Below are 18,538 nucleotides of genomic sequence, written 5' to 3'. Positions count from 1 at the left end.
TTACTCTTTTCATTTTTTTGTGAATTGCATTTCTTCCCTTTGAAGTTCCAGACCCCTACCTACTTCCCCCTAGTTCGGAATGACCTATATGTCTCATTTTGCCTGTCTTTGGAATTTCCATGTCTGTGTGGATTCCCATATGCTATTAAATTTGATTTTCTCCTGTTAATCTGTCTCATGTCAATTTGATTCTTAGTCCAGCTAGAAGGACTTTGAAGGGAATAGGAATTCTTGCTTCTCAACACTTGGCAGAGTCAGTAGGATACTTTAACTTGCTGGACACCACTCGCTGGACACTGCTGCAGCTGAGACACCCTGGGACCTCTGACATTTAGCCAGCCATAAGTGAGATTTCTCACCATGCCAGCTTCTTGGAATCTCTATCTGCTAAATCTGATAGAGCAGGTGTGGTGAGTCCTTTCATCTAAATTTAGATTAGGAGAAAATATTTATGGAACTAGTTCCTTTGGCTTAGGGACTCTTTTTTGTAATTAAAAAAATTTTTTTTGAATGTTTATTTAATTTTGAGAGAGAGACAGAGTATGAGCAGGGGAGGGGCCAAGAGAGAGGGGAACAGAGAATCTGAAACAGGCTCCAGGCTCTAAGCTGTCAGCACAGAGCCTGATGTGAGGCTTCAACTCATGAACCACGAGATCATGCCCTGAGCATTGCTGGAGGGATGCTCAACTGACTGAGCCACCCAGGAGCCTCAAGACTTAGGGATTCTTTGGTTAAATTTGGTAGAGTACTGTTTGGTCACTGATCCATTTCCTTCCCGAGATGGTCTTTGTTTTCCTCTGTGTCTTTTATGTTATCATCTGTTGCTAAGGGACATCTTGGAAGTCAAAGCCACAAAATGGGTGGGTAGAGGTCGATCACTTAAAAGCTATTAGAGCACTCGCCTCCTCAAGGAGACTCCTGTGATAGGATAAGTTGGTCATGGAACAGATCAGATTGACACTAGGTCACCTGACAAGCTCAAGAAAACTTCCTTGCAATGAAGTATGCTGTAAAACAACACACAGAATCTAACCTCTCAGCAAACCCTCTTAGGTATTACAGTGGCTCCAAAAGACCCAAGGTTTAGATAAAACTGTTAGAATTTTCCTTTTTTTTTTTTCTCTATGTCCTGAGATCTTGGCTTTGTGATCAATGAGAATATTCTCTTTGTCTACACTATCTGGAGGGTGTACTTACCAGGGTGACCATTGGTGGCCAGTTAAACAGACTGGGGTTCTAAGTCTCTCTGTTTGGCTGTGCCAGGTTTCAGGGGTGTTTTTCTAACCTTTGGCATCTCAACCTTCATTGCTGGATTACTGCTGAAAAGTTCCATTCCAGAAGCACCTGCCTGGTATAACAGATTAGTGTGTCTGTGACTGGCAGCATCTCATGTTTTCATGGGATTCCAGAGACATTATTTTCACTATGCCATCCTTATTGCTTATGCAACAAAGGCCTTTGCTTTCTTAGACTAATTTCAGAATAAATCTTCAGATTGTAGGGGCTGCATCATCCATATCCTCTCTGGATGTCTCCTGTACCTTTGGTTAAGCCATTAAAAGGCTTATTGGTTTGAGTCACTATTAATAGATTCTACTTGTCAATGGCCAGACAATAGGTCCTTTGACTATATTAAAAAATATATATATATACATATATATATATATATATATATATATGGCACAAAAACAGACACATAGACCAATGGAATAGAATAGAAACCCCAGAAATAGACCCACAAACGTATGGCCAACTAATCTTTGACAAAGCAGGAAAGAACATACAATGGGGAAAAGACAGTCTCTTTAACAAATGGTGCTGGGAGAACTGGACAGCAACATGCAGAAGATTGAAACTAGACCACTTTCTCACACCATTTACAAAAATAAACTCAAAATGGATAAAGGACCTCAATGTGAGACAGGAAACCATCAAAACCCTAGAGGAGAAAGCAGGAAAAGACCTCTCTGACCTCAGCCGTAGCAATTTCTTACTTGACACATCCCCAAAGGCAAGGGAATTACAAGCAAAAATGAACTACTGGGACCTTATGAAGATAAAAAGCTTCTGCACAGCAAAGGAAACAACCAACAAAACTAAAAGGCAACCAACGGAATGGGAAAAGATATTTGCAAATGACATATCAGACAAAGGGTTAGTATCCAAAGTCTATAAAGAGTTCACCAAACTCCACACCCGAAAAACAAATAACCCAGTGAAGAAATGGGCAGAAAACATGAATAGACACTTCTCTAAAGAAGACATCCAGATGGCCAACAGGCACATGAAAAGATGCTCAACGTCACTCCTCATCAGGGAAATACAAATCAAAACCACACTCAGATATCACCTCACACCAGTCAGAGTGGCCAAAATGAACAAATCAGGAGACTATAAATGCTGGAGAGGATGTGGAGAAATGGGAACCCTCTTGCACTGTTGGTGGGAATGCAGATTGGTGCAGCCACTCTGGAAAACAGTGTGGAGGTACCTCAAAAAATTAAAAATAGACCTACCCTATGACCCAGCAATAGCACTGCTAGGAATTTACCCAAGGGATACAGGAGTACTGATGCATAGGGGCACTTGTACCCCAATGTTTATAGCAGCACTCTCAACAATAGCCAAAGAAAGAACCTAAATGTCCATCAACTGATGAATAGATAAAGAGGTTGTGGTTTATATACACAATGGAGTACTACGTGGCAATGAGAAAGAATGAAATATGGCCCTTTGTAGCAACGTGGATGGAACTGGAGAGTGTTATGCTAAGTGAAAGAAGCCATACAGAGAAAGACAGATACCATATGGTTTCACTCTTATGTGGAGCCTGAGAAACTTAACAGAAACTCATGGGGGAGGGGAAGGAAAAAAAAAAAGAGGTTAGACTGGAAGAGAGCCAAAGCATAAGAGATTCTTAAAAACTGAGAACAAACTGAGGGTTGATGGGGGGTGGGAGGGAGGGGAGGGTGGGTGATGGGTATTGAGGAGGGCACCTTTTGGGATGAGCACTGGGTGTTGTATGGAAACCAATTTGACAATAAACTTCATATATTGAAAAAAAAAATAAAAAATATATATTATATATATAATATATAATATTATATTATAAAGAACTGTCAATTGTTTTATTAGTATAATGACTAGCGTTAGGTACTCCCTTGACAAGATGAAATCACAGAAATTGGATATAAAACAAAAAGAAATGTCTACATCCAATGTAAATTTCCCTTCTTTAAAAAAAAATTATTTCTTTTACTTATTTTTTTATTTTAGAGAGACAGAAAAGAGTGGGAGAGAGAGAGAATCCCAAGGAGGCTCCATGCCTAACACAGAGCCCGACACAGGTGTTGATACCTGAGCCAACATCAAAAGTTGGATGTTTAACCGACAGAAGCACCCAGGCACCTCTGAAGACATTTTGAGCCTGACATTTAGATGCGTTTTCGACTGGATAACTTCAGAACTGAGAAGTTCTGGCTTATGGAGCACCTGGGTTACTCAGTCAGGTAAGCGTCTAACAAGAGTTAGATTTTGGACCAGGTCATGATCTCACGTTTCGTGATTTCCAGCTGTGTGTTGGGTTCTGCACTGTCAGAGTGGAGTCTGCTTAGGATTCTCACTCCCTTTCTCTGACCCTCCCCTTCTGACGTGCGTGCTCTCTCTCTCTCTCTCAAAATAAATAAACTTAAAAAAAACTGGCTTATAATTTGATCCAATCATTAATCACTGTTTTTCTTTTGTTCCCATAGAAATGCCTCTTACTGACTACCTGATTATTTGAATCATAGACCTAACTTTGAGGACATCCCTGAAATAACCACCTCCTGAAATGAATTTTACTAAACTGACCTATTGTCAGGACTAAAAGGCTGGTTCAGTGAGATAAAACCACCTACCAGCTAACTCTGAATGTGTGCAATGGTAGGCTGCCCCCAAATGTGCCACTTTGGCTTACTATTTTAAATAATCACTTAAGAAAACCCAAAGTTACTTAAGAAACAGCCAATGCCAAACGAATACTCTGATTCCCCTAAAAGGGACCATTGCTATACCAGGATGTAAAAAGACAACCTTATCACCAGAGACAGGGATTTTAAGGCTGAGAAGGCTGTCTAAACAACCCGTGTTACTTTTTCCTAATTTACTACGCCAGCCCAAATCTGTTTAGAATTCCTAATTAAAGTTCCTGGACATAAATTTTCTTTGTCCTGTCAATTCCTCACAGATTTATCATCTCTTTGTCTAAACAGTATAAAAGCTTTCTGTCTTGGTCATTTCTTTAGGTCTCAATTTCATTATTGGGTCTTTGTGAACACATAATAAAACTTTAGTTTTTCTCCTATTAATTGGTCTCATGTTAATTTAATTCTTAAACCAGCCAGAAGACCTTGAAAGGTAAAAGGAAAAGTTTTTCCTCTACTACATACTCTCCTTCAACTTCCTATGCCTTGACCCAGGCTGGAAAAGGAGAGAAATGAGTCATAGCCATCATCACAGTAAGCTCTGCCAAATTCTCTCTCACTTGACATGGTCACTAAGAGAGCCAACAAAAAGATATTTGGTCTGGGTGTTGCTAAACTAATATTAAGAATAACTCACATGTATATAGCATTTCGTATGGGCCAGGTACAAAGAATCATATACAAGCTCATTTAATCTTCACAACCTTAACAGGCGGGTACCATTAACACCCCCATTTTGGAGATAAGAAAAAATTAAGGCACTAAGAGGTAATTGTTAGCCAGTAGTTAACTAGTGGAACCAAGATGATTCCTAACTCTTGATGGATTTTATGTCTTAATTTCTCCTTCTGTCAAAGAGGGTAAGGAATACAACTAATAAATGATTAAACACATTTTATTTAAGGCTCCTTATAGAGTTGTACAAGTTACAATGCCAAGGTTGAATTTAAAATAATAGATTGCAATATAGGAGAGGAAGATGGTGGCAGAAAAGGAAGACCCTAGGCTGGCCTTATTCCACAACTCGATAACGATCAAATCATCCTAAATACCTCAGAAATAGATCTGCAGACTGACAAAACAAACTCCACAAGTAAAGGGAGAGAAGAGGCCACACCAAAGAAGGTAGGAAGTGCACAGATGGGGTTTAGGGGAAAAACAGATTGTGGGTGCTATAGTGGGGGAGGGAGGCATGGTTTCAGAGAAGGGTGAGAGACAGAGGAGCATACAGAGGAACACACAAGGAGAACATTTCTCCAAAGCCATTGGCTTGGAACATGAGAGGGGCTGAATTTCCTGAGTTCTTGTAAATCATGAAGCTTAAAGCCTGGAGTTTTAAAGATCAGCAGTCTTGGCTGCTTGGATAGAGCCTTGCTTGGATAGAGCCCTGAGGGCACTGCCATGCTCCTGGAGAGAAGGCAGACAAACAACCAGCAGGACAGACGGCAGCATGGAAAGTGATTTGAAGAACACTTGGGGTACACAAGGGGAAGATTATTTACTCTTCTTGGAAGGTGTTCCTGAGAGGTAGTGTTCATGGAGATGGCCCTCTGGGGACAAAGGAGCAAACTAGTGCAGCCACTCTGGAAAACAGTATGGAGGCTCTCAAAAAATTAAAAATAGAAGTACCCTATGACCCAGCAATTGCACTACTATTTATCCAAAGGATACAAAAATGCTGATTCAAAGGAGAACATGCACCCCATTGTTTACAGCAGCACTATCAACAAATTATAGAAAGAGCCCAAATGTGTGTCAACTTATGAATGGATAAAGAAGCTGTGGTATATTTATACAATGGAATACTACTCGGCAATGAAAAAGAATGAAATCTTTCCATTTGCAACAATGGGGATGGAACTAGAATGTATTATGCTAAGTGAAATAAATCCGTCAAAAAAAGGTAAATATATGATTTCATTCATATGTGGAATTTGAGAAACATAACAGATGAACATAGGGGAAAGGAAGGAAAAATAAGACAAAAGCAGAGAGGGAAGCAATTCATAGGAGACCCCTAAATACATGGAACAAACTGAGGGTTGCTGTAGGGGAGGTAGGTGGAAGAATGGATTAAATGGGTGATGGGCATTAAGGAGGGCACTTTTTGGGATGAGCACTGGGTGTCATATGTAAGAGACGAATCACTGGGTTCTACTCCTGAAGCCAAGACTGCTCTATATCTAACTTGAATTTAAATTAAAAACAAACAAACAACCAAACCAAACCAAACCAAACCAAACCAAAACAAAAAAGTCATTCATTATGATCAAGTGGGATTTATTCCTGGGTTGCAAGGGTAGTTCAATATTTGCAAATCAATCATTGTGATACACCAACAACATTAATAAGAGAAAAGATAAGAACCATATGATCATTTCAATACATGCAGCAAAAGCATTTGACAAAGTACAACATCCAGTCATGATAAAAGCCATCAACAAAGTAGGTTTACAGGGAACATAATACCTCCATATAACAAAGGCCATATATAGAAAACCCACAGCTAATATTGTCCTTTAAGGGAAAACCTAAATGCCTTTCCTGGGTCAGGAACAAGACAGGGATGTCCACTCTCACCATTTTTATTCAGCATATTACTGGAAGTGCTAGCTGAAGCAATCAGACAACAAAAAGAAATAAAAAGCATCCAAATTGGCAAGGAAGAAGTAAAACTTACACTATTTGCAGATTACATGATTCTATATTTAGAGAACCTGAATGACTCCACCAAAAAAACCCTACTAGAACTAATAAACGAATTCAGTAAAGTCATAGGATACAAAATAGATATACAGAAATCTGTTGCATTTCTATACACCAATAATGAAGCAGCAGAAAGAGAAATTACAAAAACAACCCCATTTACAACTGCACCAAAGGAACTGTAAATAAACAATAAACCTACGAATGAACCTAACCAAAGAGGTGAAAGCCCTGTAGTATGAAAATGATAACACACTGTTGAAAGAAACTGAAGAAGACACAAAGAAATGGAAAGATATTCCATGCTCATGGATTGAAAGAATAAATATTGTTAAAAAATCTATAATACCCAAAGCAATTTAACATTTAATGCAATCCCTATCGAAATACCAACAGCATTTTTTGCAGAACAATCCTAAAAATTGTATGGTATCACAAAAGACCCCAAATAGCCAAAGCAATCTTGAAAAAGAAAAGCAAAGTGGAGGCATCACAATTCCAGACTTCAAGTTATATTACAAAGCTGAATTAATCAAAGAAGACTGGTACTGGCACAAAAACAGACACATAGGGGGTGCTTGGGTGGCTCAGGTTGGTTAAGTGTCCGACTCTTCGATTTCAGCTCAGGTCATAATCTCATGGCTTGTGAGTTTGAGCTCCTCTGCACTAACAGTGTGGAGCCTGCTTGGAATTCTTTCTTTCTTTCTTTCTTTCTTTCTTTCTTTCTTTCTTTCTTTTTTTCTCTCTGTCTCTCTCTCTCTCAAAAATACATAAATAAATATTAAAAAAATAGACACATAGATCAATAGAACAGAATAGAAAACGCAGAAATAAACCCACAATTAGATGGTCAATTGATCTTCTATACAGGTGGAAAGAATATTCAATCGGAGAAGGACAGTCTCTAAGAAATTGTGTTGGGAAAACTGTATAGAAACATGACAAGAATGACACTGGACCCCGTTTTTATATCACACACAAAATTAAGACTTAAATGTGAGACCAAAACCATAAAAATCCTAGAGGAGTACACAGGCAGTAATTTCTCTGACATCGGCTATTAGCAACATTATAGCAAAAATAAATTACTGGGGCTTCACCAAAATAAAAAGATTCTGCATAGCTAATGAAACAATCAGCAAAACTAAAAGACAACGTATGGAATAGGAGATGATATTTGCAAATGACATATCCGACAAAGGGTTAGTATTCAAAATATATAAAGAAATGATACAACTCAACATCCCCCCCCAAAATAATCTAAAAATGGGGAGAAAACATGAATTGACACTTTTCTAGGGACCATATCCAGATGGCCAACAGACACTTCAAAAGATGTTCAACATCACTCATCACCAGGGAAATACAAATCAAAACTACAAGAGATATCACACCTGTTAGAATGGCTAAAATCAACAACACAATAAACGAGGTCTTGGTGAGGATGTGGAGAAAAAGGAACCCTTATGCACAGTTAGTGGGAGTGCAAACTGGTGCAGCTACTCTGGAAAATAGTATGGAGATTCCTCACCAAGTTAAAAATGAACTACCCTATGATCCATCAATCGCACTACTGGGTATTTATCCAAGAATATAAAAACACTAATTCAAAGGGATACATTCACCCCTATGTTTATTGTATCATTACTTTACAATAGCCAAGATATGGAAGAAGCCTACATGTCCATCGATGGATAAATGGATGAAGAAGATGTGGTATATACATACAACAGGAATATTATTCAGCCATAAAAAGAATGAAATCTTGCCATTTGCAACAACATGGATGAAGCTAGACAGTATAATGCTAAGCAAAATAAGTCAGAGAAAGACAAATACCATATGTTTTCACACATATGTGGAATTTAAAAAACAAAACAAACAAGCAATGGGGGAAAAAAGAGAGAAACAAACCAAGAAACAGATTTCTAACTATAGAGAATAAACTGATGATTACCAGAGGTGAGGTGGGTGGGGCGATGGGTGAAATAGGTATGAAGACGAAAGAGTGCACTTCTATTATGAGCACCCAGTGATTAAAATAAAAACTTAAAAAAAAAGGTGGACAATAAAAAGTGTTAGCAAGGATGGCTGAGGGGAAATGAAAATGGTAAAGACTTTTTGGAAAAAGTCTGGCAGTACCTCAAAAAGTTAAACATAGAGATACCAGCAATTGTACCCCAAGTGTGTGTGTGTGTGTGTGTGTGTGTGTGTGTGAGCGTGTGTACATACTGAAAACATAGGTCTACACAAAAACTTGTACATGAATGTTCATAGCATTATTCATAATGGCCAAAAAGTGGAAACAACCCAAATGTTAATCAACTGATGAAAGCATGAACAAAACAAAGTATATCCATACAATGAAATATTATTTGGTCATATAAAGGAGTGGAGTTCTGATACAGGGATCAGGATGAATCCTGAAAACATGCTAATTTAAAGAAAGCAGACAAAACTTCATAGAGACATAAAGTAATTAGTGGTTGCCAGGGACTAGGAGGGGAAAGGAATGGGGAATAACTGCTAATGTGTATGGTGTTTCTTTTGGGGTGACAAAATGTTCTAGCCCTATAGAGTGGAGATCAATGCACAACTTGGTGAATATACTCTACTAAAGAATTAAATCAATACACTGAAAAAAACAGTGAATTGTCCATTTTAAAAGGTTTAACTTCAGGGCATGTGAATTATTTTGGAATAAAGTTATTATATATATATTTTAATGTTTGTTTATATATATATTAATGTTTGTTTATTTATTTTGAGAGGGAGAGGGAGAGCATGCATGTGACCAGGGGAGGGGCAGAGAGAGAGGAAGAGAGGGAATCTCAAGCAGGCTCCATGCTGTCAGCACATAGCCAGATGTGGGGATTGATCCCATGACTGTGAGAGCACAACTTGAGCTGAAATCAAGAGTTGATGCTTAGCCAGCTGAGCCATCCAGGTGCCCCTAAAGTTATTATTATGAAAAGGTGAACAGTACTTTTTCTGCCTTGGAATTGACTCCCCATTTAGTTAGAGTTAACATAGAAAGATTCTGAGAGGGTTTAGGTCACAGGAATAATCTACTCAATACCAAAACAGTAATTATTACAAAATGTTTGCGAGCTTATGGCCTTTTAATCCTTTATTATTGTTCCCCTTTCCACACTACCTTTATATAAATGTAAAAATAAATTTAGAAAGAAGACTGGTTAGCAATTTCCCCTGTCTTCTAACAACATGCAGATGAATCTGGATACACTATCACTCTATTAGTTTCCTTTATACATGAAGTCTTACAAACAGTAAGTGCCTATTATAGATGCAAAGTGCTGATCCTGCCCCCTGTTCAAGATGTTCTTCTTTTTACTAAAAATCAAATAAAAATGTCTGATTTTCTGCTATTAAGTGATAGCACAGACATTCTTCTTCTGCTACATCAAATCCCACCTTAACAACTGTGAGAACAGTAGACTTTGTTAGAAGAGATGAAACTCTTCACAATTTGGTTATCACTCAAAAATCTACTGGTGGAATTCTCTGTAGAGCTGCTCATCCTACTGAAGGCTTAAAATTGTAACATACACCTGAATAGACCAATATAAAAACAAGTCTTTTTAATAGTGCAGACATGAAAAGCCCATCAAACTTGACACTTGCTTGGCTTATCTATCCAACACCTGTTTGTGGGGGATAAATTTAGTAATCCCCTGGGCTTACTAAATTGTAAGTCAATGGGTTGACAAGTCATAAAGAAATACAAAGTCATAAAATACTGACACCCAAGTTTGGCTAAATCAGATTGGCACCCCAAGAATAGGGGGGTGCAAAGAAACCCTGAGAATAGGGAGGCACAAAGGTGCCAGGAATAGGGAGGTGCAAAGGCACCCCAAAATAGGAGGGATCTAGAGCCCCCCAAAATAGAGTGAGGCAAAGGCCTGAAGTAGAAATGACGCAAAGTTGCCCAATACATAGGAATAACAAGATTAGATATTCAGGGTGAAAGCACCCCAAATTTAGTATATAGCAGAAAGTTGCTTTCATAGGAGAATAGGGCCGGGTTAGATAAATTGGTGAATTGGACCATGGACTGCTGCACTGCAGGCAAAGCAGCTCAGAGAAGAGATGGTTAACAAAAGAAAAGGTGTCTTGTCAACCCTGAGGTTATTCCCCCTATCTGTCTCATCCCCTAGGCTAGCTAAGTTAAACAGAGGTGCTGCCTCATGTCCTCTGTAAACAACCTTCCTCCCAACTGCCCGGTGCCTGGATTTTGTTTTGTATGAATCCAAACCTCTAACCACGAATATCTTCAAGACCCCCTTTCCCTCACGTCTACAAGTTAATGTTCACAGATTCACTGTCCCTTTCTGTACGCCCATTGCCATGTTTGTAAGCCTTCTGATACTAATAAAAATGGGGTAAGGACCCTTATTCTGGGGTCTTGTCTTTTCCCGGAGATTAGGCATCTCTCGCTTTCAATCCTGTGTCTGCTCTTTTGCTGGCCAAAAGAGAACTTTAGACTTATAGAGTCTACAACACCAATTGACAAAAAAGCCATTCTAATACTGATCAGTACCTTGCAGCCTTTCTGCCTGCCCACTTCCTCACTGTTCCAGCTGATTGAAGCAACACATTGGTATCTAGTGGTTCTCTCAGAATTCATGTCAGCCAGTAAAAACCCTCCCTAGACACCTTGACATTCCTGGAGATTAGGGATGGGGATGGGGATGAACACCATAATGTATCAAGTTTAAATCAAACTACTTATCTGCTGAAAACAATGCTAATGCCCAATCTTCTTTAAGTTTGGTTGAGTACAGATACCACATCTGCCCATCTGTCTTCTTGAACAGTTTACTAAAACTTCTTAAAAGCCACATTTAACATTGAAATCACCAATCCTGAAATCCTAAAATGAAGCAAATCTAAGTGCATCAAAGTTAGCTTTTCATAGGACGCCAATGCTGATTAGGCCTGAAATTCTAATCTATACATAAGTGAAGACTTACAAACCTTATGATTTAATTTTCCCCATAATTCACAAATAGTTTCCTTTTTATTGGTAAATTGCTGGGTTCTACCACCACTATTAATAAAGCAAATGAATTCTCACCTTTTCAAAGAAATTTAAAATTTCATCTTTTCAATCTAAACTGCTGGGTTCACCTGCAAGAGTGATATATAATGTGCTATTTCAAATACTTTTCCACCTCTAAAAAGATTAAAATTAACACACACACACACACACACACACACACACACAAACAGGCCTGTAACCTTGACTACTATTCTTTCTTAGACAACTATGTTTACTGTAACAGTGGTTTTGTAAACCAGCCTGCAAAAATCAAGAGAAACTTCGTGTCAGGAATTCTCAATCTCAAGTTTTTTCTTCCACATATTTTCATAGAAACTTTGTGCTTGTTATCACTCTCTTTCAGCAACCCAAAATAATGTTAACAGAAAAACTTGGATATGTGATTTCTTGAAAGTTATGTCTGCCATTTTTGAGATGTGATCTGCATAAAAATTCCTCATTAGATGCATGATAAATGGAAATTAAATACCTTTACTTCACGGAGCTTTGAGCTCTGATGTTACCATAGCTTATAAGTGTGAACGAATAAATAAATGAGTTTCAACTGAGGCCCAGTTATTACCATCAACTGGTAAAACAACTCATGGTGCTCTGCAATTAAAGAACAGGTTTAAGAATTACTACTTATGAGAACAGGGATGATGTCTTTGTAATGTAACTTCAAGGCTGCTCAACAGTATACCTGGGAAACTAAGGATATTCAGATACATGTCTGATGAGTAGCCAAGACCAACTATGAAACAATTGCATAATCAAACTCTTGTACTAACCTAGGATTCAAACTCTGTGGGCCTATGAATGACATTATCATTGAGGACTTAAGTGGTTGGAAAGGCTTCAGAAGGCACAAACTGAACTTGTATCAGAAGGATGTGGAAAATATGGATAAGCACAGGGTTCATGAGGGCATTCCCGGCATCAGAAACATTAAGTAATTTGTCATGAGGCCCTCTAAGAAAACCACCTAAGTGGACAGAAAGATTCAAGTTGGAAAAGGAAGATGGATGGCTAACTACGAGGCAAATCACAGGGAATCTCAGAGGTCTTTTAAGCAAGTTGGGTGTTTGCTCATTTACTCATTCAGTAAACACAACTAACATATTATTACATGGTTACAATGGGATGTCTGGGAGGATTAATTTCATTTACCTTCAAGGTCCCTCTAGCTGGACTAACAATCAAATTGACATGAGACAGATTAACAGGAGAAAATCAAATTTGGTAGCATACCTATCGGGAATTCACACAGACATGTAAATTCCAAAGACAGGCAACGTGATACTTACATGAGCCAAGGAGAAGGGTAAGAGTCTCAGGACACAAAGGAGAGAAAGACCACTAGTAGTAAGGTGAAAGGAGATGTCTGGAAAACAAAGGTTGCCCTGTTATATAGATAAGTTTCTTAAGCAAAGAGGAATCTCCATTAATAGCTCTTTTCCTGGTACAATCAGGCAGTTAAGGTGGAGGTAAAGAACTTTTCCTGAATCTGCTGAGTTTTGATTACTTTTAACTCAAAATAACATTCATGCCAAAGTAGCCCATCTTGGGGCTACTTGCCCTTGGCCCCTACAAGGACAAGTACTGGATATAAAAGAGTGAACAAAACACACATCACCTTTGTCCTCATGGATTTACATGAGGCAGAAAAGCAATGCACAAATAAACAAACATGTAACTAATTACAAATACTGATAAGTGCCAACAAGGAAACTAATAGAATGCAGAGAGAAGCTTGCTTCAGATCAGTTGATTAGGGAAGGATTTCCAAGGTATGGCATTTGAGACTAGAGTCTCAAATTTATTTACCTTGTTTATTACCTTGTTTAAAATGGAAAGTGGCTTTCCAGATAGAGGCTTCTACATGGAAGAGCCAGGGTCCTGCAGCTGGGGTGGGGGTCAAAGAATTGAAAGGGACTAGTGTGGCTGCAGCTTAGCAGACATGGAGGAGAGTGGAATAAGGTAATGTTTGAGAGGGAAGAATAAACCAGAGACTAACAGGACAAGATACAGAGTATGGATGTTTTCTATAACGGAGTAGATGCTTTGTAAAAATGCAAGTACCGATGTGCATTTTACAGAGTTGTTGGGCCATAAGCCATCAGAGAACGTGACTTAGTGGGTTTGAGGTGGGGCACCCAGATTCTGCATTTTTAACAAGCATCCCTGCTAATTTCTGATACAGAAACTCTTCAGAAAAGCTCTTGCAGTCATACACTAGAAAAAAATCACCTTTCCTAAAGTTCATCTAAGGTAAATTTTGATATAATGGCTTAAATTCTTATCTAGAGAAGTTAGGAACAAGGGACCCTTTAGTTAGAACAGTGCAGACTCAGATCCATGCTACACTCACACATGCTAAACACTGATTCGTTATAATACTTTTTCACAAGGACTAACTCAAGGCAATTATCAGCCAATGTTTATCCAGAACTAGATGGCGCCTCCCGAAGTGCCACTCTCAGGAGAGAGGCCTGGAATGCACTAATTTTGTTTTGATGACTCCAAAACACCTAAGAGTGTGCAGACTTCCAAAGGGCAGGGACAATTGTCTTTGATTTCTCCTACAACCTGACATAGATGGCTACACAGAAGACATGGTAACTGGTGCCCATTTCTGACAAGATTATCAATGAGTAGATGAAAAAGGAAATTAAAATTACTACCATTAAGTATACCCACGATTTTCATATTAGTTTCTTCCTACAAAGAGATCGTTTCGAGTTGGATTTAATGTTGCAATTCTCACCAGTCCTCATCTGGTGGAAGCTCTTTGTGGCTCAGATAAAATTATCTCCCACAATTCTTTAGAATTCTGTGTAAAATTACTTAGGAACGGAGTAATTCCTAGACTGCTTCACTGACAGTAACAAATGTTCAATTAGTGCTTTACTAAGCACTAATAATCTTTTTTAAATGACGCCCAATTTCTTCTAAACTTTCCAGTGCATTTTATAAATAGCAATTTAACAGACTGTAAGGTATCCGTCTCCTAGCAAAGGCTGAGCTGCAAAGGGCTCAAAGCCGGGACAGGTAGATTTAAAGGATCTGGATGCTCTGAAGGGCTCCTCCCCGCCCCCCCGCCCCAGCCCCTGTGCCTCTGACTCACGTGAGCTACGTTCTCGTTGCAGCCAGAAACTTTCCGCGTCTACACCAGAGAGTAAACCTACAGACGTCCTACCACTGGACGCCACTGAGCAGGGGCACTCCGCCCCGGACCACTCACTGCCTGCCTACTCCCGCTCCCTCCCTCCCCCCGACGCAGGGTAAGAGGCGGGGTCTCACACGGAACCAAGCTTTCGGCCTACCGGTTCTAGTCTCCCGGTAATGCGGTGCCCTGTCCCTGCCTAAGGTGGATGTGAAGGACCCAAATGCTTGCATAGCGACAGGTGAGCGCGCCAGGATCTCCGGCGTTTTAACTTGTCCGCAACAGGAGTTTCTTGGGCCTCTTCCAGGACTGCTTTCTCAGAAGACACAAATCGCCCTAACCACAGAATTCTGGGTGTCACAAATCGGCTTCCCTGAGCTGTGCAAATGACAACGGAGCTGGGACACGGAGGGTGTATCAGAGAGAGCCAAAAGAATAAAGGAAGGAAAAGGTATTTTAGGCAAAACGTTCTCTGAGTTCAAAGAACGGGAAGTTCAGAAAACTGTGTAGAGGTGAAGTAAGGGATGAATGAGGCTGGGGAGGGACATAGCCATCACTGTAGCCTTAAAAAAGTTGAGGAGTTTGGACTTTATCATAAAAATCATCGAATAATTTTAAGCTGGAGAGTGACTTGATATGTGTTTTAGGGAGATAATTGCTGTGGATCAGAATGGATTAGAAAAGACAGGGAGAACCCTCAGGCTGTTGACTTCATCTTGGGAAGAGGTGTTGGTGGCCTGAAGCAGCACTGGGAATAGAGAGAGGTAGATAGACGCTGCATTTATTTTGTACATATGTGGTTCCTAATACTACTGCCAGATATTTTGGGAAATAGAATACATAGGACTTAGCAATTGATTGATGTAGGAAGTAAGGAAGAGAGATGTCAAAAACAAATTCTGAATTCTCAGAATTCCCTTTGGGCAGCTGTGGGTTTGGTTTCTTCATTGACAGAAAAACATAAGAGGGCTGGAGAAGGTTTTCCGGCCTGGTGTGGGGAGTTCACTTTAGGACATATTGAGTTTGAGGTACAGCTGATGAACAGATTAATTTAAGAAGGCATTTCACTGGGGAATTTCAGATATAAGGCAGGAAACATAGCAGTGATCATTTGCGACCTCATTTTCAAAGCTTTTTTGTGTCCTTTGGTTTATCATTTTTTATTGAGATATAATTGACATATAACATTGTTAGTTTCAAATGTACAACATAATGGTTAGATATTTGTATGTATTGCCCAGCGATTGCCACAGTAATCTTGTTAACGTCCATCACCATATATAGTTACGAAAATTATTTTTCTTTTTTTTTTTTAATTTTTTTTTCTCAACGTTTTTATTTATTTTTGGGACAGAGAGAGACAGAGCATGAACGGGGGAGGGGCAGAGAGAGAGGGAGACACAGAATCGGAAACAGGCTCCAGGCTCTGAGCCATCAGCCCAGAGCCTGACGCAGGGCTCGAACTCCCGGACCGCGAGATCGTGACCTGGCTGAAGTCGGACGCTTAACCAACTGCGCCACCCAGGCGCCCCAACGAAAATTATTTTTTCTTGTGATGAAACCTATGAAGATGTACTCTGTTGGCAACTTTCAAATACAAAAATATGGAATGTTTCACACATGTGCTTGTCATCCTTTTGCAGGGTCCATGCTAATTCTCTGTACTGTTCCAATTTTAGTATATGTGCTGGTGACGTGAGCACTAGTTTATTTATCTTGATGGAGAGCTTGTCATTAGGGAACCATTTTGTTCAGGCAGTTTTTTGGGACAGGCATACTAACAATTTCTTGCTCTTTTGTTCTCTATTCCTGTTTTCCTTTCTGAATCTTATCCATACTAAATGTGATGGGCTTAGAACAGTAGCAAAAGGAAGCAACATGGGCCTGATCACTTTTCAGTAAATTTATTCAGTTGAATTAAATGGCCAGATCTGGATGAGAAAGGAGAGAATGGCAGCCTAGAATCCCTAAGCTAAATGTTCTTCTCAGCCTAGGGACCTTGCTTTTCTTCTAAGGCCCCCTTGTTTTATCTTTTTTTTGGGTTACTTCCCTGCCTCGTCTGGCTTTCTTTTTCATCCTCATAAATCTCCAGTACCCTGTTATGCAAGTGGATAATAGTTTGCTAATTGCTGCACTTATTTTGTACTTGTGTGGTTCTTAATATTACCAGAACAATGGCATTTTCAAAGTCCTTTGCTATTCTACACAACTTTTTTAAAAAGGAAGAAATGGATTCGGGTGCCTGGGTGGCTCAGTTGGATAAGCATCTGGCTTCAGCTCAGGTCATGATCTCACAGTTCATGTGTTTGAGCCCCATGTCGGGCTCTGTGCTGACCACTCAGAGCCTGGAGCCTGATTCAGAATCTGTGTCTCCCTTTCTCTCTGACCCTCCCCCACTTGTGCTCTGTCTCTCTCTGTCTGTCAAAAATAAATAAAAACATTAAAAAAATAAAAAGGAAGAAACAGAAAAACAAGGAGAAGGAAAACACAAGCTCCTGCAGTGTTGGAGTTAGGCCTTGTAGACAGAGTTCCTCACTATCCCTTTTTGTTTTTCCTTTCTTCATTTAACAAACATCTCTTGGCATTTATTTTGTGCCAGAAACTGTTTTAGGTGCATTCCTGTGGATAGTTGGGGGAGTGGGAGTATATGTTCCACCCACTGTTCCTTATCTTGAATTTATTTTTTACATTTCAAACTTAATTCATGCTTACTGCAATAAAATAATTAAAAAATATAAATATGAAATAGAAAAAGTAAGTCCTCACCCTATCCACTTCCTCTCCCAATTCATTCCACAGAAGTAATAATTTTTGCTACTTTGGTATATTTCTTTTCACACATTTTTTTTGCACACATAAGTAAATAAGTCGTGTGTGTGTGTGTGTGTGTGTGTGTGTATGTGTGTGTATGCAGATTCCCTAGAAAAGACCCTGAGTTGAGGATTATTTTGAAAATCACTTAAGAAAGTGTTCCCAGGGGCGCCTGGGTGGTGCAGTCGGTTAAGCGTCCGACTTCAGCCAGGTCACGATCTCGCGGTCCGGGTGTTCGAGCCCCACGTCAGGCTCTGGGCTGATGGCTCAGAGCCTGGAGCCTGTTTCCGATTCTGTGTCTCCCTCTCTCTCTGCCCCTCCCCCGTTCATGCTCTGTCTCTCTCTGTCCCAAAAATAAATAAACGTTGAAAAAAAAAATTAAAAAAAAAAAGTGTTCCCAGAAAGAAGGAACATATGTAAATATAAAAGCCATTTATGAAAAGCCCACAGCTAATATCATCCTCAATGGGGAAAACTGAGAACTTTCCCCCTGAGATCAGGAACATGACAGGGATGTCCACTCTCACTGCTGTTGTTTAACATAGTGTTGGAAGTTCTAGCATCAGCAATCAGACAACCAAAGGAAATCAAAGGCATCAGAATTGGCAAAGATGAAGTGAAGCTTTCACTTTTTGCAGATGACATGATATTATACATGGAAAACCTGACAGACTCCACCGAAAGTCTGCTAGAACTGATACATGAATTCAGCAAAGTCGCAAGATACAAAATCAATGTACAGAAATCAGTTTCATTCTTTTTTTTAAAAATTTTTTTTTCTCCAACGTTTATTTATTTTTGGGACAGAGAGAGACAGAGCATGAACGG

General features: G+C 39.4%; 1 long non-coding RNA gene and 1 other non-coding gene across 2 annotated transcripts; one reads left to right on the top strand and one right to left on the bottom strand.

Moving 5' to 3' along the window:
• Positions 1–3,327: 3,327 nt before the first annotated feature.
• Positions 3,328–4,140, top strand: LOC125149924 (uncharacterized). The gene is made up of 2 exons (XR_007146101.1): positions 3,328–3,509; positions 3,753–4,140. It is a non-coding gene; the product is annotated as an uncharacterized LOC125149924 (long non-coding RNA).
• A 12,357-nt stretch (positions 4,141–16,497) lies between these two features.
• LOC125151089 (U6 spliceosomal RNA) lies at positions 16,498–16,602 on the bottom strand. The gene has a single exon (XR_007146637.1). It is a non-coding gene; the product is annotated as a U6 spliceosomal RNA (small nuclear RNA).
• Positions 16,603–18,538: the final 1,936 nt, after the last annotated feature.

Source organism: Prionailurus viverrinus, chromosome D4, assembly GCF_022837055.1.
Source record: "Prionailurus viverrinus isolate Anna chromosome D4, UM_Priviv_1.0, whole genome shotgun sequence".
In the NCBI taxonomy this organism is placed as follows: Eukaryota; Metazoa; Chordata; class Mammalia; order Carnivora; family Felidae; genus Prionailurus; species Prionailurus viverrinus.
The sequence above is the reverse complement of the archived record's forward strand: the minus strand, read 5'-3'. Positions and strand labels throughout refer to the sequence as shown.